This window comes from Pristiophorus japonicus, chromosome 1 (genome assembly GCF_044704955.1).
Source record: "Pristiophorus japonicus isolate sPriJap1 chromosome 1, sPriJap1.hap1, whole genome shotgun sequence".
NCBI lineage: Eukaryota > Metazoa > Chordata > Chondrichthyes > Pristiophoridae > Pristiophorus > Pristiophorus japonicus.
Window position 1 is genome coordinate 478,777,298 of NC_091977.1, and position 26,310 is coordinate 478,803,607.

Below are 26,310 nucleotides of genomic sequence, written 5' to 3' on the forward strand. Positions count from 1 at the left end.
TGATATTCAACAAATCAAAGGGTTTATCAACAGCCCAACTGAGTAGACCAGCAATATTTACAGACATGCTTCCAATAATTTGGAGCAAATTGATTTTTCTGGAGTATCTTTTAAAAAAAAATTCCCCATTCTGCACATTTAATTTGCGTCAGCGTGAGTTAGTTAGGATTTTTTTTTAGTTTGGCTGATGTTCTACCTCAACTCCACCTTCCCTCACTTTCCCATATCCCTTAATTCCCCAAAATTTATCGACCAGTCTTGAATATACTCAACAACTGAGCATCTACAGCTTTCTGTGGTAAAGAATTCCAAAGATTCTCAACCTTTTGAGGGGAGAAAGTTCTCCTCATCTCAGTCCACAGGAGAGTCAAGGGTTATGGGGAACAGGCAGGAGTTGAGACCAAGATCATATCAGCCATTATCATCATCATCATAGGCAGTCCCTCGGAATCGAGGAAGACTTGCTTCCAATCTTAAAATAGAAAAATAGAAAATAGGTGCAGGAGCAGGCCATTCAGCCCTTCGAGCCTGCACCACCATTCAATAAGATCATGCCTGATCATTCCCTCAGTACCCTTTTCCTGCTTTCTCTCCATACCCCTTGATCGCTTTAGCCGTAAGGGCCATATCGAACTCCCTCTTGAATATATTCAATGAACTGGCATCAACAACTCTCTGCGGTAGGGAATTCCACAGGTTAACAACTCTCTCAGTGAAGAAGTTTCTCCTCATCTCAGTCCTAAATGGCTTACCCCTTATCCTTAGACTATGTCCCCTGGTTCTGGACATCCCCAATATCGGGAACATTCTTCCTGCATCTAACCTGTCCAGTCCCCTTCAGAATTTTATATGTTTCTATGAGATCCCCTCTCATCCTTCTAAACTCCAGTGAATACAGGCCCAGTCGATCCAGTCTCTCCTCATATGACAGTCCGGCCATCCCGGGAATCAGTCTGGTGAACCTTTGCTGCACTCCCTCAATAGCAAGAACACCCTTCCTCAGATTAAGAGACCAAAACTAAACACAATATTCCAGGTGAGGCCTCACTAAGGCCCTGTACAACTGCAGTAAGACCTCCCTGCTCCTATACTCAAATCCCCTAGCTATGAAGGCCAATATACCACTTGTCTTCTTCACCGCCTGCTGTATCTGCATGCCAACTTTCAATGACTGATGTACCATGACACCCAAATGAGTCCTTAGGTGGCTGAACAGTCCAATACGAGAGTCACAGTCCCTGTCACAGGTGGGACAGACAGTCGTTGAGGGCAAGGGAGGGTGGGACTGATTTCCCGCATGCTCTTTCCGCTGCCTGTGCATGATTTCTGCATGCTCTCGGCAATGAGACTCTAGGTTTTCAGCACCCTCCTGGATGCATTTCCTCCAATTAGGGCGGTCTTTGGCCAGGGTCTCCCAGGTGTCAGTGGGGATGTTGCATTTTTATCAGGGAGGCTTTGAGGGTGTCCTTGTAACATTTCCTCTGCCCACCTTTGGCTTGTTTGCCGTGAAGGAGTTCAGAGTAGAGTGGGAGTCTCGTGTCTGGCATGTGGACAATGTGGCCTGCCCAGCGGAGCTGGTCAAGTGTGGTCAGTGTCACAATGCTGGGGATGTTGGCCTGGTCGAGGACGCTAAAGTGCGTCTGTCCTCCCAGGGGATTTGTAGGATCTTGCGGAGACATCGTTGGTGATATTTCTCCAGCGACTTAGTGTCTACTGTACATAGTCCATGTCTCTGAGCCATACAGGAGGGCGGGTATTACTACAGCCCTGAAGACCATGAGCTTGGTGGCAGATTTGAGGGCCTGGTCTTCGAACACACTTCCTCAGGCAGCACTGGCGCACTGGAGGTGATGAATCTCGTCATCAATGTCTGCTCTCGTTGACAAGAGGCTCCCAAGGTTTAGGAAATGGTCCATGTTGTCCTGGGCCGCGCCGTGGATCTTGATGACTGGGGGGAGGGGGGGGCAGTGCTGTGCGGCGAGGACGGGCTGGTGGAGTATCTTTGTCCTACGAATGTTTAGCATAAGGCTCATGCTTTCGTACGACTCGACAATGTCCTGAAATTGAGACCAAAATCAGATCAGCCATGATCTTATTGAGTGGCAGAGCAGGCTCAGGTGGCCATATGGCCTACCCCTGCTCCCATTTCTTGTGTTCTTGTATCCTAAATGGCCGAACCTTTATTTTGAGACTAAGGGCTCAATTTTGCCCAAGCCCGTTTTCTGGCGTATTGCCAGAGTTACGCCCGTTTTTCTAGGTCAAAAATGCGCCGGAAATAATTTGCCCAAGTTTCCCCAATCTATAATTCAAATTTGGTGCCGCGCAGTGTGTCAATCGCCTCGGGGTCTGAAGCCTGCTGGCTGCGCAGAAAAACAATGCCGCACCTTCTGCACATGCGTGGCAAAAAAAAAGTTACGTTGCTGACGTCGTTGCAATGGACACGCATGCGCAGTACAGCTCAGAGTTAGCAATCGGCCATTTTTAAAGAGCCAGTTCTGTGTGTTACAAGTGCTGCGTGAGAGTATTGGAAAAATCGCAGCTGCAGCAATACAAGATGCAATGCAGTGCAAGGACCAAGAATTTCTTACAGGATGAAGTGGAGGCACGAGTTACTGTGATTGAGGGCAGATGGCAGGAGCTGGACACCAGCAGGGGTCACGTAAAAGTTCCATCCAAGGAAAAGAAGAAACGCTTGAACCAAGTTGCAGAAGATTACTGCACAATGGTGACCACCATGAGATCTGGAAGCCAGTGTAAAAACATAAGAGCATTAGAAATAGGAACAGGAGTAGGCCATACGGCCCCTCGAGCCTGCTCCGCCATTCAATAAGATCATTGCTGATCTGATCGTGGACTCACTCTGCTCCACTTCCCCGCCCGCTCCCCTTATCGTTTGAATAAATTTAAGACAGAAATAGAGTTTCTTAATGTCCCAGCTTCCACAGTTCTCCGAGGCAGCGAATTCCACAGATCCACAATCCTAAGAAATTTCTCCTCATGGATGGCCCCTTATTCTAAAATCATGCCCTCAAGTTCTAGTCTCCTCTCTGCATCCACCTGGTCAAGCCACCTCAATCTTACACATTTCGATAAGATCACCCCTCATTCTTCTGAACTCCAATAAATGTAGGCCCAACTTACTCAATCTATCTTCATAAGTCGTACTGCATCACTTTGCAATTTTTCTCCATTTAAATTATAATTTGCTTTTCTATTTTTTCTACCGAAGTGGATAATCTCACATTTTCTCACATTATACTCCATCTGCTAAATTTTTGCTCACTCACTCAGTCTGTTTATATCCCTTTGCAGATTTTTTGTGTCCTCCTCACAATTTGCTTTCCCACCCATCTTTGTATCATCAGCAAACTTGGCTACATTACACTCAGTCCCTTCATCCAAGTCATTAATATAGATTGTAAATAGTTGAGGCCCCAGCACCGATCCTTGCGGCACCTCACTAGTTGCTGTTTGCCAACCGGAAAATGACCCATTTATCCCGACTCGCTGTTTTCTGTTAGTTAGCCAATCTATGCTAATATATTACCCCCAACCCAGTGAACTTTTATCTTGTACAGTAACCTTTTATATGGCACCTTATCAAGTGCCTTCTGGAAATCCAAATACACCACATCCACTGGTTTCCCTTTATCCACCCTGCTCGTTACATCCTCAAAGAACTCCAGCAAATTTGTCAACGTGATTTCCCTTTCATAAAACCATGCTGACTCTGCTTCATTGAATTATGCTTTTCCAAATGACCCGCTATTGCTTCCTTAATAATGGACTCCAGCATTTTCCCAACGACAGATGTTAGGCTAACCGGTCTATAGTTTCCTGCTTTTGTCTGCCTCCTTTTTTAAATATGGGCGTTACATTTGCGGTTTTCCAATCTGCTGGGACCACCCCAGAATCCAGGGAATTTTGGTAGATTACAACCAATACATCCACTATCTGTGCAGCCACTTCTTTTAAGACCCTAAGATGCAAGCCATCAAATCCAGGGGACTTGTCCGCCTTTAGTCCCATTATTTTGCCGAGTACTACTTCAGTGATAGCGATTGTTCCCTCTCTTCCTTTAGCCCCTTGATTATCCAGTATTGGGATGTTTTTAGTGTCTTCTACAGTGAAGACCGATACAAAATGTGTGTTAAAAGTCTCTGCCATTTCCCTGTTCCCCATTATTAATTCCCCAGTCTCATCCTCTAAGGGACCAACATTTACTTTAGCCACTCTTTTCCTTTTTATGTACCTGTGGAAACTCTTATTATCTGTTTTTATATATTGTGCTAGTTTACTTCCATAGTCTATCTTCCCTCTCTTTATTAATGTTTTAATCATTCTTTGTTGGCTTTTAAAAGTTTTCAAATCTTCTGTCCTCCCACTAGTCTTAGCCACATTGTATGCCCTTGTTTTCAATTTTATACCATGCCTTATTTCCTTCAGTTGCCACAGATGGTTATCCCTTCTCTTAGTCTTTCCTTCTCATTGGGATATATTTCTGTTGAGTTATGAAATATCTCCTTAAATGTCTGCCACTGCTTATCAACCGTCCTACACCTCAATCTATTTTCCCAGTCCACTTTAGCCAACTCTGCCTTCATACCTTTGTAGTCTCCTTTATTTAAGCTTAAAACACTGGTTTGAGATCCAACTTTCTCACCCTCCAACTGAATTTGAAATTCAACCATGTTAGGGTCATTCATTCCTAGAAGATTCTTTACTAGGAGATCGTTTATTAATCCTGTTTCATTACACAGTACCAGACCCAAGATAGATTTAAAATAATTGGCCGTTGATCTAGAGGGGAGATGAGGAGAATTTTTCTCACTCAGCGTGGTCAGGATCTGGAACGCTCTACACGAGAAGGTGGTAGAAGCTGATTCCATCATTTTAAAAAGGGAGTTGGACAGGTACTTGAGGACGAGGAACTTACAGGGTTATGGGCAAAAAGTCAGGATGTGGGACTAAGCATGACTGCGCTTTCAAAGAGCCAGCACAGGCACGACAAGCCAAATGGTCTCCTTCTGTGCTGCAAGTTTCTATGATTCTTTGAAGTTGTCAAGTTCATGTATCCATGAGGTATGTGTCAGAAATGAACAAGTCCTGACGATGTAAAGACATGCTGGCTGATGCAATAGACAGCAGAGATGTTGCAATATCTCTTGGAATCAATGTAACAATTTAAACAATGTCAGCAAAAATATTTAAAATTCTATTCCCTTCTCTCCCAGTACCACATGTTTCAATATTTCTTACCCAGTTTCTAAGCCAAATAATCTGTTGAGCACGCAGAGGGGTCAGCAGACTATTTGATATTACAGCCATCTTAACCCACTTCCATACAGGGTAACTTTCTCGCATCAGTCACCACAAAGCAATCAGGAGCAAGAATCCTGGCTGGTATTTACCCTCCAAGCTCAGGGGAACTGAAGCAATTGCAATGCCTCGATTACTGCCCAGGCTGAGATCAGTTCACTCAACAAAGGCTGGGGATCAAATCTAGGGATTTCTGCACCATATGGCATTGCTTTTACCTATTAGACAATCAGGGACCAACAAGGCAGTCAAGCTCAAGTCTGCAATGGGATATTAACCTATAAGTTTGACTCAGAAAGCAATTGAGGGGTTCAAGTACTGCATGGAAGACACTTTGAATTTTGGGATTGGCCTGTTGAACCCATACAGCCTTCTCTGGTCCTATACATTCCTCGGGTGGACGTGAGATGGCCCATGGCACTGTTTGGGGGGGGAGGGGAGCGGGGGGGTTGCCCGCAGTGTCCTGGCTGGTATTTGTCCCTCAGTCAACATGACAGAAGTAGATTGTTTGGTCGTTGTTGCGTTGCTGTTTGTGGGGGTTTGCTGTGTGCGGGTTGGCTGCCACCTTTCCCGCATTGCAGCAGTGACTGCACTCCAGGAGTGCTTAATTGGCTGTGGAGCGCTTTCTGGTCGTGAGGGGCGCTGTATAGATGCAAATCTTTTTTCTTTCAATAGTTGTGAAGTGAGGTAACCCCAAATGTTGGTGCATGCATGCCACATAAAACATATTTATGATATGTGGTCGGAGCCCAGAGGTGGAGCAGCGTGGACAAGAGCAAGGGAAGGCGCAGCACGAGCCAATAGCGAGGCTGTGAGGTCGTGAGGCTCACGTTGCATACTATGAATTCCACGTAGAGAGAGAGGTCCTGTGGGAAGGAGGACAGTAGGAATATGTTTGAGTATGTATGTATATACTGGCACATGCGGCGGAGCCTGTCTCCAGTTGTCTTGGTTAACCCTTGCCACTGGACCAAGACCTTGCTCGGTAAAGCCCGTGTGGTGGCTGGTGTGCAACGGCCATCCTACGTTAAAAGAATTCACGCACAGGCCTCTTCCACCGTTTAAAATAAGTTCATCAGTCACCCGAGTACTCATTTTTAGTGTGGAAGCAAATCATCCTCGACTCTGAAGGACTGCCGATGATGACATTCCTACACAATTCTTTTTACACACAAGCATTATCAGGGTTTGGAACAGAAGGATCTTGCAACATGCAACAGGCCATAATTACACAGCTATTTCACCCATCAACTGTTCAACTTTGCATTTCAAACTGAACACTAAATAAAATTAACCAGCTCTTAAAAATTGAGCAAATGATCAGCTCATTACTCAAATTCCTAAAATAGCCTTTACTTGCAAGATACGATTGCCCACATATCCGTTTAAAAATGACAATTAGCACATTATGTGGGAAAGGGGTTTGTAGTTTCAATCTCCCCCCACCACCCCAAGTTCCAATCTATGCTGAACTATTAAAAGGTTGTAGGAGGGATGGGAAAGGAGAAGAAACAATCTTAAGTTGGTCCCATCCCTACCCCAAATACATTCATGCACCCATTAGCAGCTAGCTCACAGGGACACTGGAGGAGGTTGCACGGCAGTGATGTCTAGCCCAAAGAAACAAACTACTGGTCTGTGTTGGATTAGCTGATCTCAGACAATGTAGCATTTAGGGTGCTATAACTAGGGTGCCCTATGGTTGCACTGGGAGGGGGGAGTGCGGTGGCGTGAAGAGGAGAGAAGTGAAAGAGTGAAAAGGAAATCACGATTGCTGTTGCTATCTAATGATCCTTGTTGGAAAGAGAGGCGATGCAAAGTTAAGATTTGGCTGTAATTCCCTCCATGATCGAAAAGCTTACTGACACACTCGTACTCAAAGATTGGCGTGCAGTACTGAAACTCACCCCAGCAACAGTCAGCACCTCCAGGAGAGCAGCGAAGAAAATCGGTGTTGGCTGACTCCCAAAACGTCTGTCTAATCCAGAGACCGGTAATTCATTGAGCTTGTCAAAATATAGTGGCACTCCTACAAGTGTTTTATTAAATATTAATGTAATCCAGTGCAAGTTTGTACAGACACACATAAGCACCTGATAGTCTAACTTAGATACAATAAAACTCCATGAACTTAGGCAAATAAGTTATAAAGTGAACTGTGGCCAAGTTGCAAAACTACCACCGCCCACAATCGTTGCCATAAACAGTGGGAAACTACATTCAGCAGCAATGGTATGTCAGAAGAGAGTTCCTGAAAGAGGCAGAGCCGAAGTTCAGGAGGAAAGAGCAATCTGCAAAAACAGAAGATGGTTGCAAACAAGCCAAGAAAAAAAAATTGCAGTAACCAGTGTTCAAGGATTCATCTTCAGTGAACTGCATCATTTCCTGTTCTTGAGGATTACAACCCTCAGTATCTTCCAGTCTACACAGATGTTAAATAAAATCTTATGTAGATCACAACAAAATTCAAATTAATGTTGATCAATTAGCCTGTGGAAACAAAATTAGAGCTCAACCGAACAGTGTGGAAATTTCCAACATTTAAACTAAACCAGTCATTAAATTTTTGATTTAAAAGTCAATTTTTTCAACCTACTCCTGTCCCAATTTGCAGGGCTAGTTACTGGGGTTATTAAATTGACTTTTATGTGGACATTACGGAGTCATGAGAAGAGTGTCCAAATGAGGAGATGCAACCTACAAGTGCTACTTTTCCAGTCTGACTCCAGTCCCCATTGGGCCAACTAGAGATTCCATGTGATGGAAGACAGTGTTTTGCACCATCTCAGACAGCAGCCCTCAGGATCCATGGCCTGGACGAAGGCTTGAAGTTTGGTTCAGACATACTTGCAAGTAACAGCAGCTGCTGCTTAAGCGAATCTGGTAAATAAAAAACAGCAGCAACTACCAAACAACACAATGAAGTCACTGTATTGTGCTTCCATGGAAAGCTCAGTGTGTGAAGTAGTGCAGACATAGCATTCCAAGGGACCACCATATAGCATTGTGCTTTACAAGAACAGTCTCACTCCCTTTCTCCAAGAATCTAATTGTGTGTACACTGCTATAGATCACATCAAGTGGAAGCAAGACTCCATCATGGAGCATGATAGAGCAAAGAAAACCATCTCCTGCCCACTCTTGACCACAACTTCGTGAGAATCGTACAAACAAAATCATCTGTGTCATCTTTTCTAGGAAATGCAAGGACAAGGGACATTACAAAAGGTGAGTGGGAAGTTAAAATAACAGTCATTTAAAAAAAATGAAAATCAGCAAGCTGAAAACTAGCAGCTTCAGCATGTGATCCCACAACCTCAGTTTTGAGCAAACATCTTGGCCACACCATGAGGGAGCAATTCTGGGAATGTGACCAAGAAAAAAAAACAGCTGCTCAAGAACGCAGAGTTACTGCAGGTCACCGATTCCACTATCGGAAGATGCATAAAGATCCAGCACCTGGAAACAGACATTCAAAATACTGGATATTTGAGGATGTAAACACATACACAACCCACCCACCCTTTATTTGGCTTGGCAATATTCCCACCACAAAGCTTTCAAAATATGAATAAGTAGTGAATGAATGAGTGGCTGATTAAACAAGGTAGTGAATAACCCAATAACTGATTGCCAAAAATCCATAATCCACTTCAAATAGTGACAGGAATTACTTCATGCACTTGCTTGCCACAGAGGTGGAAAAATGATTGCCAGTTTTTCTTGTACCCTGTCCAGGAGCAAGAGAATTTATAAGAATTCATGTGTTACAGACTTAGCAGAATTAAAAGGTGAAAGGAAGAAGAAAAAAATCTTTACTCTTGCCAATAATTTACTAGAGTGTTAGATTAACTAAGAGTACTCTTTATTTTGGGGTTTTTCCACAGACTATGCACTATTAATGTAATTAAGTCACTTCCTATGTACCTGTTTGATTCCAGAGTTAATCTACACCAGTGGCTGAACAAAGGATTGGCAATATATCACTTATCTTGCCAAACATTTGATTTTTTTTGGTGATGGGGGCAGGGGGAGAAGAGAGAAGAACCAAGTCACCAGAGCTATTGCGCTGGGATAAGAAACACTTTGTCAATCATTAGGCATGAATCTGTAATCCGCAAAGCAGGCAGGATTCCATGAGGACAACTCCTTCCCCACAACTTCCTCCCTTCCTCTTCTGAAGGTATTCACTCATTGCTTTTACAGTTTCACAAGCCAGCCAATAGCTCATCCAACCTTCATTTGTGTGCCCAAAAGATCAAGTATCGCCAGCATATGTGTTGGGTAGGTGGGAGAAGGGGAAGTTCACAGCACCAGAACTTGTTCTATCCACATGCTTACATTTTTAGTAAGGATCACTCGATAAAAAACATAAATAGAAACCCCTGGCTCTTCTTTCCTTTTCAACTCCTGGACCAACTGCAGTGCCTCCACGGACACCCTGACTGAGATGAGCAAACAACATTGAGCAGGAAAGAAATCCCTGATCTTGCTAGTCTGTACGGCTCGGACAGGGCACCAGGGAAGACATCCCAAATGTTTTTTCCATCACTCTGCAGGTCTCAATGCGGAACTAGAAGTAAGTCGAACAAGAGGAGGATACCAAAAGCCAATGTCAACATTCTACCAATGCTGAAAATGCTACTCTGTACTTTAAGGGTTGAGCTAGTACAACAATATTAGAGTCAAGATCCTTAAGTTGCTGTGGTCACCCAAGCATGTATTTGAGAAAAGTTAAGAATATTAGGCAGCTGATGTTTCACTCAAAGAATGTAGACTGTTCAAAACCAACTCTCACTACCCTCCCCCCCGAGAACCAAAGGACAAAATCTGACATCTTCGATGCCTAGTTTCCATGTCAAAGTGGAAGCTTTTAACTACAAATGCAGAAAGATGCTGCTGGATGTGGATTGAATAGTATGCTGCCAACATCTACAGATATAACTACTCCATCTTAAGCACAAGCAAACCAATGGTGCCAAATACTGCACCTCAAGGATAAAGGGGCCATTGTTTTGGTGCCTTGGTTACTTTGACTCCAGCTGAAAGAGGTTGAGAGAGCAAGTGACAATAAGAAAGACAAGAACGACAAAAACTCAATCCTTTGCCTTTTCAGCCTTCATATATTTGTCACATTGAGGTTTTACTATTTATCCTCCTCAATTACATCCTTGTAATTTCAGTCTTCCCTGCTTCTCTTCTCGGCCTATTCTAAATCCAAGACTGTCTTTTATAAGATTCATCAATTCATTGGTTTTTTTCAGAGTGGGTGCAAGTGCCAGAAACTAAGTCATTCATTTTGTTAGTGCAGGTATTGAGAATGTGTGAAAATGTATAGCAATGGAGACAGTGAAGTGAACAAAGGAATCATGGAAGGATAACCAAAAGAATGTCAGACTGCAAATGTTACAACATTGGCACAAATAGCAGACTTGCTCAAGGTCTTGGTTACTAGTTACGCCAGTAAAATTGTAGCAATGGGTGAAAAGCTCTTTGTGCAAAAACAGTTGCTATTACACATAACCACTTGCCTGTATCTAATTGGGCAAGGAAGGCCAGGTGTTGGCTTATGAGTGGACAAAGGGAAGGAGGGATCACAAAAGGATAGGGTGAACTGAATATCCCTCAATTGTATTACGTACCGAAAGTGTATAACTGTTGCGCCCCTACATTGTAACGGGGCTTGTCCGAGGGAAGTGAGCGCATTCTGAGGGAGAGCGTTTCTTTGTTCTGATAAGTCCCGGCCGGTGAAACAATTAATAAAGTCTGCTTTATTATAAGCGGCGACGGTGTTCGCGTGTCAGTGTATTCGCTGAAACAGATTGAGGGAAAAAGAATCCATATCAACATTATCAACAAATAGTGAACTTATACTGTATAACATCTAAAAAATTAGGCTTCAGAAAAAAAAAGATTCTCTCCACTCTTTCACCACACCATCTTTCTCCTTTGACAGTTCATTCGATGCTAATGTTAGCAAAATAAAAGATATGCAGCTTTGAACAGACCTAAATGGTAGAAGTTACCAGAATATTGTTCCTTTCTCTCTTCTCTTCCTCCCTCCCCACCCCCACTCCACTCCTTCTCCTGTAGTTACTAACTCATGTTGGAATACAGTCTCATGTATACCTGCCACTCTTGCATTCCTCCTTTAAGTGTCCATTCTTTGAGTAAGCCTGTGTACAGACAGTGTGCGTCTGCAGCCTATTTGATGATGTTAAGTGGAGCACCATAGCCAAATATGCTTCCAGCAGCAGTTAGTGGATTGTGACCAAGAGTAGGATACGGTTGAAATGCCTGCCAACAGGCTCGTTTTTTTTTTAATGAGTTCCCAGGATATGGACAGCGTTTGCATTTATTGCCAGGTCTTGGTTGCCCAAGCGATTGTTTTTTTCACAGTCCATTTCTGAGATTCCAGTCTAGCGCTAACTAGTGAAAATTCCAGTTGATTTTCAACATAAAAAGCCAATATTTCAGCAGACAGACAAAAATAATATGCTTGGTTTGCTTAAACACTTACTTGGAGATGATCCCATCACGCAGATTATTTATTCACTAAACCATCAGGGAAATGCGGGGCATTTTAAAAAAATTTTAAGTATTTTTAGTTATAAAAACCACCACTACCATTGGCCATTTACTGTTCCCATCTACTACTAGCAGTTTGTGTGACAGCAACCACAGCCATCTCCCTGCATGAAGGCAGATTACGGAGACATCCTTGCTGCAATCATAATATTGCTGAATAAATGTGCATCTTAACTACTCCTTCACTCTTTCTTCATATGAAAGCCACCATTATAAAGTGACTGGCATTCTGTGCAAGGTACATGGGCAGTAAATAGGATCAAGAAATACTCTGCCACTTGGCTGTGATTCCTCCAATTATTTGGTCTTGGGAGATGAACAACATTGGCAAGGCAGTATTTATTGCCTACCCCTGGTTGTTTGAGGGCAGTTAAGAGTCAACCCACAGAGTGTTGGAATGCAGTCACACTGGAGCCAGAAGTAGGGATCACAGGCTATCTTCCTTTTAAGGATATGAATGAAGCAGTTGGATGTTTACAACAGCTTTTGTGCTGGTTTCTGGTGCTACCAAATTTATTTTATTTGAACTCATGACATCTAGGTTGCTCGTAGCATAATCACTCGACTACCATAACTCCTAGTTAGGATTGGTAATGTAAAGCAAGTGAAGTCAGATACAATGCCAATCATCTGATCATAGCTTTCATGAATAAAAAGAATGACAAATTGCTAAAAAAAACCTTACCAAGAAACTAGCAGATCCCAACAATCATTTGCTCAGTTGTAACATAAATTAAAAGACAGGGATCTCTCTGAATCTCTGTTTAGGCTTTTGAAATGCCAAGAGCATGTTAAGTTCTTTTGTCAGTGTTTCTGCCCCATCTTTATAATGCTGATTCAAGCTGGGGAATAGTTCCATGGAAGTCAGTAGCCCTCAAGGAGACTTGCTGAATGTGCAATCCTTGACCGTGTCAACAGTCTTTTTAAAATTTGTTCACAGGATGTGGGAGTTGCTGGCAAGGCCAACATTTATTGCCCATCCCTAATTGCCCTTGAGAAGGTGGTGGTGAGCCACCTTCTTGAACCGCTGTAGTCCGTGGTGAAGGTACTCCCATAGCTATTACAGAGGGAGTTCCAGGATTTTGACCGAGTGACGATGAAGGAACGGCAGTATAGCTCCAAGTCAGGATGATGTGTGATTTGGAGGGGAACTTGCAGGTGATGGTGTTCCCATGCGTTTGCTGCTCTTGTCCTTCTAGGTGATAGAGGTGGCAGGTTTGGGAGATGCTGTCGAAGAAATCTTAGCAAGTTGCTGCAGTGCATCTTGTAGATAGTACACACTGCAGCCACGTTACGTCAGTGGTGGAGGGAGTGAATATTTAAGGTGGTGGATGGGGTGCTTTGTCCTGGATGGTGTCGAGCTTCTTGAGTGTTGTTGGAGCAGCACTCATCCAAGCAAGTGGAGAGTATTCCATCGAACTCCTGACTTGTGCCTTATAGATAGTAGAGTCAGGAGGTTATACACTCGCCACAGAATACCCAGCCTCTGACCCGCTCTTGCAGCTATAGTATTTATGCGGTTGGTCCAGTTAAGTTTCTGGTCAATAGATCTGGGAGAGCTCAGACACGTGTCATGCTCCTCCTGCGCTACGTGGGAAGTCAAGGACGCTTCCAGTGTCCGACGACTACATGTGCGGGAAAGTGTATCCTGCTGCAGATCCTGACAGACCGCATTGCGGCACTGGAGTGGCGGGTGGATTCATAGAAACAGAGAAACATAGAAAATAGGTGCAGGAGGTGCCCTTCGAGCCTGCACCGCCATTCAATGAGTTCATGGCTGAACATGCATCTTCAGTACCCCATTCCTGCTTTCTCGCCATACCCCTTGATCCCCCTAGTAGTAAGGACTGCATCTAACTCCTTTTTGAATATATTTAGTGAATTGGCCTCAACAACTTTCTGTGGTAGAGAATTCCACAGGTTCACCACTCTCTGGGTGAAGAAGTTTGAAAAGAACAAATTTGCAGGGCTATGGGGAAAGTGGGGCAGCAGGACGATTTGGATAGCTCTCTCAAAGAGCCGGCACAGGCACGACCGGCCAAGTGGTCTCCCCCCATGCCGTAGGATACTAAGTCAAAAGTGGAGATAATTTTGAAGTCAGAGATTGATAAAGAAAGAACAAACTTGCATTTATATAGCGCCTTTCATATCCTCAGGACGTCCCAAAGCACTTCAGAGCCCCTGAACTACCCTAAAACTGTAGTCACAGCTTCAATGTAGAGAATTGTAGCAACCAATTTACACACAGCAAGATCCCAGATTGAAGAGGATAGAACAGAATGTCGTGCAAGGAGCAAAGCAGGCGGTCGATTTCCCTGCTGATAAATGTTAAAATCACCCTCATTTCTGTATGGTGTCGTGTGAGAAAATGATTGACTGGATCTTAATTCCCTACACGTCCAAATCCTCTGTCAATGCTCACTATCTGGGTTCACATGCGATATAAGATTGTCACTAATAAATCCAATCAGCTATTCCGGAGAAAGGTCTTTACCCAGAGATTGGTGAGAACATGGAACTCGCTGCCACTAGGAGTGGTTGAGACGAATAGCATAAATGCATTTAAAGGAAAGCTGGATAAGTACATGTGGGTGAAAGGAATAGAGGGTGTACTGATAGGGTGAGATGATCTAGGGTGGGAGGAGGCTCATGTGGAGCACACACACCGCCATGGACGATTTGAGCAGAATGACCTGTTTCTGTGCTGTAGACTCAATGGCCCCAAGTTTCCACATGATTTGCTCCTGATTTTTTAGGAGCAACTGGTGTAGAACAGAGTATCTTAGAAATCGAAATTCTCCACATTTAGTTTGCTCCAGTTCTAGTCAGGTAGAACAGTTTCACTTTGGAACAGAATTCTTTCAAAAGGGGGCGTGTCCGGCCACTGACTTCTGATTTCAAAGTTTCCACAATGAAAACGTACTCCAAGCTAACTTAGAATGGAGCAAGTGAAGATTTTTGTAGGCCTGAAAAAACCTTGTCTACACATTAAAAAAATCAGGCGCAGGTTACAAATTAGGCGTCCGGAACGAGGTTGGGGGGGGGGGGGGGGGAAGGGAGGGCGGGAAGGGAAGTCATTAAATTCTACAATAAATCCTTATTTATACTTGTACAAATAAATCCAACCTGAATAAACATTTATAAGCAAAGAAAAGATTAAATAAACCATCTTCCTACCTGTATGAAAGTGCTTCAGGAAGGCCTTTCAGGCAGCGGTTTCCCAACGGCAGGCAGGGAGAAGGCTGCAGGAAGCCTCAGAACTTGAGGCAGCCGTTCCCGACGACAGGGGAGGGGGGAGGCAGTGAGAAGGCTGCAGGAAGCCTCAGAACTTGAGGCAGCCGTTCCCGACGGGCCCAACCAACGGCTGGGGGAGAAAGCTGCAAGAAGCCTCAGTGCTGATCATGGAAGGGCAATGTAGTTTTATTAAAAATTTTTAAAAATTGAACAGCTACAAAGAACTACAAAAATGGCCGAGTGCCAATGTTTCTTTCCCACTGCGCGTGCGCGAACGCTCCAACGCGCACGCGCAGGGTTGCCGGCATGAAAAAAAACTAATTTAAATGGTACCCGCCCCCTCCTACTTACAAAATCGGCGCGAGTAGTAGGCTCCGCCCCCTGGGCGCCACGCCAAGCCGACATCGAGCTGCAAAGCGCTCGAGAATAGCGCGTTTTTTTTCAGGCGCCGTTTTCGGCGCGAAAAACGGGCGCCCAGCTCGGAGAGGTGCCTGTTTTGCCACGTGTGGAAACTTGGGGCCATAATAACTCTATCCAAAATGAGATACCAGATGATGATTTGTTTTTGTTTTATCTGTCTTGAGGTGCAGACACACCCTACTTGCCCTGAGAGGGTAATAGTGGGACTTAAGAGCATAAGAAATAGGAACAGGAGTAAGCCACTCGGCCTGCTCCGCCATTCAATAAGACCACGGCTAATCCTCTACCCCAACTACACTTTCCCGCACTATCACCACATCCCCAGATTCCCTCAGTATCCCAAAATCTGCTGATCTCCGTCTCGAACATATGACTGAGCATCAACAGCTCTCCGGTGCAGAGCACTCCAAAGAATCACAACCTCCCGAGCGAAGAAATCACTCCTCAGCCCAGTCCCAAATGATCGACATCCCATCCCGAGACTGTGACCCTCAGTTCCGGACTCCCGAATCAATCAGAGGAAACATCTTCCCAAAATTTACCTTATCAAGCCCTTTAAGGATTGTAAATTGTTGTCATGACTGAGCCACCTCAACATTTGTCAACCGCACAGCGTGGGACTGGAGTCATGCAGAGGTCCAGACCAGGTATGGATGGTCGGTCCTCTTCACTGCAGGACATTAATGTCCCAGTTGGGTTTTGCTTTTTTGAACAATCTGGCAGATTCCATGGTTATTTTATCTAGTGCCTTTCCACAAATTACCAGATTTGTTGAATATATCTTGCCCTGATGGGATGTGAACTCATGAGCATTAAGTTCCTAAGTCCAGTATCAAGACCAGTAAACTTCAAACATGGAACCACATGTCACTAAGTGCCATCTGCATAAGGGATTTGCAGATGAAACAAAACTTGGCAAAGTAGTAGGTAATGATGAGGATAGTCATCATCAACATCATAGGAGGTCCCTCGGAATCGAGGAAGACTTGCTTCCACTCCTGAAGTGAGTTCTGTTCAGTATCCCAGCATCCCTTGGGAGCACTGTACATAAGCCGGCCCCCAAGGCCTGTTCCTCACTCTGGAGTGCCTTATTAAAGACTGAAGTCACTGTTGTTTTAACCTCCTTGTGTGCAGTCTCATCTGTGTTAGGAACACAATAACTGCGACGAGTATACAGATCCAACGCAAAGATGCAGCAAACTGTGGGCATCCTGGAGAAGTTCTCGGAGGGTGAGGACTGGGAAGCCTATGTCGAACAAGACCAGTACTTTGTAGCCAATGAGCTGGACGGAGAAGGAAGCGCTGCAAAAAGGAGAGCGGTCCTCCTCGCGGTCTGCGGGGCACCGACCTACAGCCTCATGAAGAATCTTCTGGCTCCGGTGAAACCCACAGATAAGTCATATGAGGAGCTGTGTACACTGATTCGGGAAAATCTGAACCCAAGGGACAGTGTGCTGATGGCGAGGTATCAGTTCGACACGTGCCAGCGATCTGAAGGTCAGGAAGTGGCTAGCGACGTTGCCGAGCTAAGGCGACTTGCAGGACAATGTGAGTTTGATGGCTATCTGGAGCAAATGCTCAGAGGCTTTTTTGTACTGGGCATTGGCCACGAGACTATCCTACGAAAACTTTTGACTGTAGAGACACCGACCCTCAGTAAGGCCATTGCGATAGCACAGGCGTTTATGTCCACCAGTGATAACACCAAACAAATCTCACAGCACACAAGTGCTAGCAATGTTCATAAATTAACTGGAACTGTTTCTGCGAGCAGAAATGTACAGGGCAGAAACCATGAGTCTGCAACTGCCAGCAGGCCTCAGGAGACCCAGATGACTCAGAGTCCGCAACAAAGGATGAATGCAAGGCAATTCACACCTTGTTGGCATTGTGGAGACTTCCATTCAGCCTATTCGTGCCGCTTCAAAGGGTATGTTTGCAAGAGCTGTGGAACAATGGGCCACCTCCAACGAGCTTGCAAACAAGCTGCAAGCTCTGCAAAACCTGCTAACCACCCGGTCCATGGTGGATCAAAGCAATTTCGAGCCTGAGAGAGAGGAGGCAGATGCTGAAGTACACGGGGTGCACACATTTTCGATGAAATGTCCACCAATAATGCTAAACATAAAATTGAATGGCTTACCCAGAGCCGTGGAACTGGACACTGGCACTAGCCAATCCATCATGAGTAAAAAGATGTTTGAGAGACTGTGGTGCAACAAGGCATTCAGACCAAGCCTGAGCCCCATCCACACGAAACTGAGAACGTACACCAAAGAGCTTATCACTGTCCTGGGCAGCGCCATGATCAAGGTCACCTACGAGGGCACGGTGCACGAACTGCCACTCTGGATTGTCCCGGGCGATGGCCCCACACTGCTTGGAAGGAGCTGGCTGGGCAAAATCCGCTGTAACTGGGATGACATCCGAGCGCCATCACATGTTGATGAGGCCTTATGTACCCAGGTTCTTAACAAATTTCCTTCCCTTTTTGAACCAGGCATTGGAAACTTTTCTGGGGCAAAGGTGCGGATCCACTTGGTCCCAGAGGCACGACCTATTCACCACAAGGCACGAGCGGTACCTCACATGATGAGGGAGAGAGTGGAAATCGAGCTGGACAAGCTGCAACGCAAGGGCATCATATCCCCAGTAGAATTCAGTGAGTGGGCCAGCCCGATTGTTCCAACGGATTTGCGGCGATTATAAAGTAACTATTAATTGTTTCTCGCTACAGGACCAATACCCGCTACCTAAGGCAGACGACCTATTTGCGATGCTGGCAGGAGGCAAGACGTTCACCAAGCTCGACCTGACTTCGGCCTACATGACGCAGGAGCTGGAGGAGTCTTCAAAGGGCTTCACCTGCATAAACACACAAGGGACTGTTCATCTACAACTGATGCCCGTTTGGAATTTGGTTGGCTGCAGCGATCTTCCAGAGAAACATGGAGAGCCTACTGAAGTCAGTACCATGCACGATGGTCTTTCAGGACGACATATTGGTCACGGGTCGGGACACCGTCGAGCACCTACAAAACCTGGAGGAGGTCCTCCAGCGACTGGATCATGTAGGGCTGCGGCTGAAGAGGTCGAAAAGCGTCTTTATGGCAATAGAAATGGAGTTTTTGGGGAGAAAGATCACGGCGGATGGCATTCGGCACACAGACGCCAAGACAGAGGCTATCAGGAACGCGCGCAGGCCACAGAACGTCACCGAGCTGCGATCGTTCCTGGGACTCCTCAACTATTTTGGTAACTTCCTACTGGGGTTAAAGCACCCTCTTAGAGCCCCTACATGTATTATTGCGTAAAGGTGAGAACTGGGTATGGGGAAAAAAAACAAGTAATTGTTTTTGAGAAAGCCAGAAACATTTTATGCTCCAACAAGCTGCTTGTATTGTATAACCCATGTAAAAGACTTGTGCTAGCATGTGAAGTGTCGTCGTACGGAGTCGGGTGTGTATTACAATAAGCTAACGTTGCAGGGAAGTTGCAACCTGTCGCCTATGCTTCCAGGAGCTTGTCTAAGGCCGAGAGGGCCTACAGTATGATTGAGAAAGAAGCATTAGCGTGTGTGTTCGGGATAAAGAAAATGAATCAGTACCTGTTTGGCCTCAAATTTGAGCTGGAAACCGATCACAAGCCCCTCATATCCCTGTTTGCTGAAAACAAGGGGATAAATACTAATGCATCAGCCCGCATACAAAGGTGGGCACTCGCGCTATCAGCGTATAACTATACCATCCGCCACAGGCCAGGCACAGAAAACTGTGCGGATGCTCTCAGTCGGCTACCATTGCCCACCACGGGGGTGGAAATGGTGCAGCCTGCAAACTTGTTGATGGTGGCGCAGCCCACAGACTTGTTGATAGTCATGGAAGTGTGTGAAAATGATAAATCACCTGTCACGGCCCACCAGATTAGGACTTGGACCAGCCAAGATTCTCTGCTGTCTCTAGTAAAAAACTGTGTACTGCATGAGAGCTGGGCCAGCATCCCCATTGAAATGCAAGAGCTAATCAAGCCATTACAGTGACGAAAGGATGAGCTGTGCATTCAGGCAGACTGCCTGTTGTGGGGTAACCGCGTAGTGCTCCCAAAAAAAGGGCAGGGAGACGTTCATCTCGGATCTCCACAGCACACACCCGGGTATAGTAATGATGAAAGCGATAGCCAGATCCCACATGTGGTGGCCCGGTATCGACTCTGACAGAGTTCTGTGTACGGCAATGCAGCGTGTGTGCTCAGTTGAGCAATGCGCCCAGAGAGGCACCACTAAGTTTGTGGTCCTGGCCCTCCAGACCATGGTCGAGGATCCATGTCGACTATGCGGGCCCATTTTTCGGTAAAATGTTCCTGGTGGTGGTGGTGGTGGTGGATGCTTTTTCAAAATGGATTGAATGTGAAATAATGTCGGGAAGCACCGCCACCATTGAAAGCCTGAGGGCCATGTTTGCCACCCACAGCCTGCCTGACATACTGGTCAGTGACAACGGGCTATGTTTCACCAGTGCCGAATTTAAAGAATTCATGACCCGCAATGGGATCAAACATGTCACCTCGGCCCCGTTTAAACCAGCCTCCAACAGGCAGTACAGACAATCAAACAGAGCCTCAAACGAGTCACAGAAGGCTCACTCCAAACCCGCCTGTCCCTAGTCCTGTTCAGCTACCACACGAGACCCCACTCGCTCACAGGGGTGGCCCCGGCTGAGCTACTCATAAAAAGGACACTTAAAACCAGACTCTCGCTGGTTCACCCCAACCGGCATGATCATGTAGAGAGCAGGCGGCAGCAACAAAATGTAAACGATGGTCGCGCCACTGTGTCACGGGAAATTGATCTGAATAACCCTGTGTACGTGCTAAACTATGGACATGGTCCCAAGCGGATCGCGGGTGCGGTGATAGCTAAAGCAGGGAATAGGGTGTTTGTAGTCAAACTAGACAATGGACAAATTTGCAGAAAGCACCTGGACCAAACGAGGCTGTGGTTCACAAACTGCCCTGAACAACCCACAGCAGACACCATCTTTTTTGAGCCCACAACACACACCCAAAGGATCAACGACACCACGCCAGACCAGGAAATTGAACCCATCATGCCCAACAGCCCAGCAAGGCCAGGCTCACCCAGCAGCCCTGCAGGGCCAACAACACGCCAGCCCAGCGAGGGCACAGCCAACACACCAGAACAGACATTTGTACCGAGGCGCTCCACCAGGGAAAGAAAGGCTCCCGACCGCCTCACCTTGTAAATAGTTTTCACTTTGACTTTGGGGGGACAGTGATGTTGTGTATCTGTAAAGCATGCACTCCCATGTTCCACCACCAGCATCCCTTGGGAGCACTGTATATAAGCTGGCCTCTAAGGCCTATTCCTCACTCTGGAGTGTCTTATTAAGGATTGAGATCACTGTTACTTTAACCTCCCTGTGTGCAGTCTCATCCGTGTTAGGAACACGATAAGTTCTTTGGTGGCTGTACAATCCAATACGAGAGCCACAGACTCTGTCACAGATGGGACAGACAGTTGTTGAGGGAAGGTGAGGATAGTAATAGGCGTCAGGATGACAGAGACAGGATGATGAAATAGACAGGAGCATGGCAGGTAGAGTTCAATGTGGAGAAGTGTGAAGTGATGCACTTTGTGAGGACTAATAATGTAAATCATAGAATCATAGAACCATATAAAATTATGATACAGAAGGAGACCATCCCCCTCGTGTCCATGTCAGTCGAAAAAGAGCTACCCAACCTAATCCCACTTTCCATCACTAGGTCCGTAGCTCTGTAGATCACGGCTCTTTAAATGCATATCCAAGTACTTTTTAAATATTATGAGTATTTCTGCCTCTACCACCCTTTCAGGCAGTGAGCTCCAGACTCCCACCATCCTCTGGGTGAAAATATTTGTCCTCTTCTCCACTCTAATCCTTCTACCAAATACTTTAAATCTATGCCACCTGGTTATTGACCCCTCTGCTCAGGGAAATAAGTCCTTTGCATCCACTCTATCTCGGATCCTCATAATTTTATACACCTCAACTAAATCTCCCCTCAACCTCCCCTGCTCCAAAAATTCACTCTGGAGCATGCACGATGTTGAGGATGCCGTGAATAGCACATTTAGTAAGTTGATCATACCGCAGGTAAAGGTTGCACAGACAGATAGGGAATGGATGAGCAACAGGAAGAGCAGTAGAAGGCAGGTAGTGCAGTGGTCCCCTGCGGTCATCCCTCTCCAAAGCGGATACACCGCTTTGAGTACTGTTGGGGGGAGGAGGGTGGGGGGGGGGGGCACGGGGGAAGATGTCTTATCAGGGCAGGGCAGCAGCAGCCAAGTCCATGGCATCGTGGGTGGCTCTGCTGCACAGGAGGGCAGGAAAAAGAGCAGGAGAGCTATAGTGGTAGGGGATTCTATTGTAAGGGGAATAGATAGACAGTTCTGTGGCCGCAATCGAGACTCCAGGATGGTATGTTGCCTCCCTGGTGCAAGGGTCAAGGTTGTCTCGGAGCAGTTGCAGGACATTTTGAAGGGGGAGGGTGAACAGCCAGTTGTCGCAGTGCATATAGATACAAACGATATAGGTAAAAAACAGGATGAGGTCCTACAAGCTGAATTTAGGGAGCTAGGAGTTAAATTAAAAAGTAGGACCTCAAAAGGTAGTACTCTCAGGATTGCTACCAGTGCCATGTGCTAGTCAGAGTAGGAATCGCAGGATAGCTCAGATGAATACGTGAGGAGTGGTGCAGGAGGGAGCGATTCAAATTCCTGGGACATTGGAAGCGGTTCTGGGGGAGGGGGAGGGGGGGGGGGGGGGGGGAACAGTACAAACCGGACAGTCTGCACCTGGGCAGGACCGGAACCAATGTCCTAGGGGGAGTGTTTGCTAGTGCTGTTGGGGAGGGGTTAAACTAATATGGCAGGGGGATGGGAACCTATGCAGGGAGAAAGAGGGAAGTAGAATGGGGGCAGAAGCAAAAGATAGAAAGAAGAAAAGTAAAAGTGGAGGGCAGAGGAACCCAAGGCAAAAATCAAAAAGGGCCACATTGCAGCAAAATTCTAAAAGTATGTTAAAAAGACAAGCCTGAAGGCTCTGTACCTCAATGCAAGGAATATTCGTAATAAGGTGGACAAATTAACTGCACAGGCAGCAATTAATGAATATGATATAATTGGCATCACGGAGACATGGCTCCAGGGTGACCAAGGCTGGGAACTCAACATCCAGGGGTATTCAACATTCAGGAAGGAAAGACAGAAAGGAAAAGGAGGTGGGGTAGCGTTGCTGGTTAAAGAGGAAATTAACGCAATAGTAAGGAAGGACATTAGCTTGGATGATGTGGAATCTGTATGGGTGGAGCTGCAGAATACCAAAGGGCAGAAAACACTAGTGGGAGCTGTGTACAGACCACCAAACAGTAGTAGTGAGGGTGGGAACAGCATCAAACAAGAAATTAGGGATGCGTGCAATAAAGGTACAGCAGTTATCATGGGCGACTTTAATCTACATATAAATTGGGCTAACCAAACTGCTGGCAATACGTTGGAGGAGGATTTCTTGGAGTGTATTAGGGATGGTTTTCTGGACCACTATGTCGAGGAACCAACAAGAGGGCTGGCCATCCTAGACTGGGTGATGTGTAATGAGAAAGGATTAATTAGCAATCTTCTTGTGTGAGGCCCCTTGGGGAAGAGTGACCATATATGGTAGAATTCTTTATTAAGATGGAGAATGACACAGTTACTTCAGAGACTAGGGTCCTGAACTTAAAGAAAGGTAACTTTGATGGTATGAGACGTGAATTGGTTAGAAGACTGGCAAATCATACTTAAAGGGTTGACTGTGGATAGGCAATGGCAAACATTTAAAGATCACATGGATGAACTTCAACAATTTTACATCTCTGTCTGGAGTAAAAATAAAATGGGGAAGGTGGCTCAACCGTGGCTAACAAGGGAAATTAAGGATAGTGTTAAATCCAAGGAAGAAGCATATAAATTGGCCAGAAAAAGCAGCAAACCTGAGGACTGGGAGAAATTTAGAATTCAGCAAAGGAGGACAATTAGGAGGGGGAAAATAAAGTATGAGAGAAAGCTTGCCGGGAACATAAAAACTGATTGCAAAAGCTTCTATAGATACGTGAAGAGAAAAAGATTCAGGTGAATTTATAATGGGGAACAAAGAAATGGCAGACCAGTTGAACAAATACTTTGGTTCTGTCTTCATGAAGGAAGACACAAATAACCTTCCGGAAACACTAGGGGACTGACGGTCTGGTGAGAAGGAGGAATTGAAGGATATCGTTATTAGGCGGGAAATTGTGTAAGGGAAATTGATGGGATTGAAGGCCGATAAATCCCTGGGGCCTGATCGTCTGCATCCCAGAGTACTTAGGGAAGTGGCCCTAGAAATAGTGGATGCATTGGTGATCATTTTCCAACAATCTATCAACTCTGGATCAGTTCCTATGGACTGGAGGGTAGCTAAGGTAACACCACTTTGTAAAAAAGGAGGGAGAGAGAAAACAGATAATTATAGAACGGTTAGCCTGACATCAGTAGTAGGGAAAATGTTGAAATCAATTATTAAAGATGAAATAACAGCGCATTTGGAAAGCAGTGTCAGGATCGGTCCAAGTCAGCATAGATTTATGAAATGGAAATCATGCTCGACAAATCTTCTGGAATTTTTTGAGGCTTTAACTAGTAAAGTGGACAAGGGAGAACCAGTGGATCTGATGTATTTGGACTTTCAAAAGGCTTTTGACAAGGTTCCACACAAGAGATTGGTGCGCAAAATTAAAGCACATGGTATTGAGGGTAATGTACTGACGTGGATAGAGAACTGGTTGGCAGACAGGAAGCAGAGAGTCGGGATAAACGGGTCCTTTTCAGAATGACAGGCAGTGACTAGTGGGGTGCCGCAGGGCTCAGTGCTGGGACCCCAGCTATTTACAATATACATTAATGATTTAGATGAGGGAATTGAGTGTAATATCTCCAAGTTCGCAGATTACATTAAACTGGGTGGCGGTGTGAGCTGTGAGGAGGACGCCAAGAGGCTGCAGAGTGACTTGGACAGGTTAGGTGAGTGGGCAAATGCATGGCAGATGCAGTATAATGTTGATAAATGTGAGGTTATCCACTTTGAGGGCAAAAACACAAAGGCAGAGTATTATCTGAATGGCAGCAGATTTGGAAAAGGGGAGGTGCAACGAGACCTGGGTGTCATGGTACATCAGTCATTGAAAGTTGGCATGCAGGTACAGCAGACAGTGAAGGCGGCAAATGGTATGTTGGCCTTCATCGCTAGGGGATTTGAGTATAGGAGCAGGGAGGTCTTACTGCAGTTGTACAGGGCGCCTTGGTGAGGCCATACCTAAAATATTGTGTTCAGTTTGGTCTCCTAATCTGAGGAATGACGTTCTTGCTTTTGAGGGAGTGCAGCGAAGGTTCACCAGACTGATTCCCAAGATGGCAGGACTGACATATGAGGAGAGACTGGATCGACTGGGCCTGTATTCACTGGAGTTTAGAAGGACGAGAGGGGATCTCAGAAACATAAAATTCTGACGGGACCGGACAGGTTAGATGCAGGAAGAATGTTCCCGATGTTGAGGAAGTCCAGAACCAGGGGACACAGTCGAAGGATAAGGGGTAAGACATTTTGGACTGAGATGAGGAGAAACTTCTTCACTCAGAGTTGTTAACCTGTGGAATTCCCTATCGCCGAGAGTTATTGATGCCAGTTCGTTAGATATATTCAGGAGGGAGTTAGATATGGCCCTTACGGCTAAAGGGATCAAGGAGTATGGGGAGAAAGCAGGAAAGGGTAGAGGTGAATGATCAGCCATGATATTGAATGGTGGGGCAGGCTCAAAGGACCGAATGGCCTACTCCTGCACCTATTTTCTATGTTTCTGGTGACCCCCAGAATGCTGTTGATATGGGATTTGGCAATGGTAATGACATTGAATGTCATGGGACAGTGGTTAGACTCTCACTTGTGTGGAGCGAATGTTACCTGCCATTTATCAGCCTAAGCCTGAATATCATCCCAAGTCTTGCTACATGGACTGCTTCATTGTCTGAGGAGTTGCGAATGGAACTGAACACTGCAATCATCAGCGAACATCCCCACTTCTGATACTATGATGGAGGGAAGGTCATTGATGAGGCAGCAAAAGATGGTTGGGCCGAAGACACTGCCCTGAGGACCCCCTGCAGCAATATCCTGGGGCTGAGGGGATAGACCTCAAACAACAAAAGTGTTCTATAGGAATATAAATAATAAAATGGTAGTAAGAGGAGGGGTGGGGGCGATTTGGAACGGAAAAAAAAGAGACTGACCTATGCATGGAGGCAGAGGATATGGCTGAGATACTAACGAGTACTTTGCATTTGTCTTCACCAAGGAAGAGGACGCAGCCATAGACATAGTGAAGAAGGAGGTAGTGGAGACACTTGATAGGATAAAAATTGATAGAGGTATTAGAAAGGCTGGCAGTACTTAAAGTAGATAAATCACCAGGAGCAGATGGGATGCATCCTAAGATGCTGAGGGAATTGAGGGCGGAAATCGCAGAGGTACTGGCTATAATATTCCAATTCTCCATAGATACGGGGATGGTACCAGAAGGCATTTAATAAGGTGCCACATAAAAGGTTATTACACAGATAAAAATTCACGGGGTTGGAGGGAATATATTAGCATTGATAGAGAATTGGCTAACTAACAG

General features: G+C 45.5%; 1 protein-coding gene across 7 annotated transcripts in view; it reads right to left on the reverse strand.

The window, feature by feature from the left end:
- LOC139276641 (microtubule-associated protein 4-like) overlaps nucleotides 1-26,310 on the reverse strand; it is a 420,834-nt gene that overhangs the window by 364,491 nt on the left and 30,033 nt on the right. Inside the window, exon 1 of one of the 7 annotated variants that reach the window (XM_070894643.1) lies at nucleotides 15,085-15,107. The exons of the other annotated variants lie outside the window; for them this stretch is intronic. The gene's annotated coding sequence lies outside the window, so the exon portion shown is untranslated. Of the gene's footprint in view, nucleotides 1-15,084; nucleotides 15,108-26,310 lie in introns of those variants that run through there. 7 annotated transcript variants of the gene reach the window in all.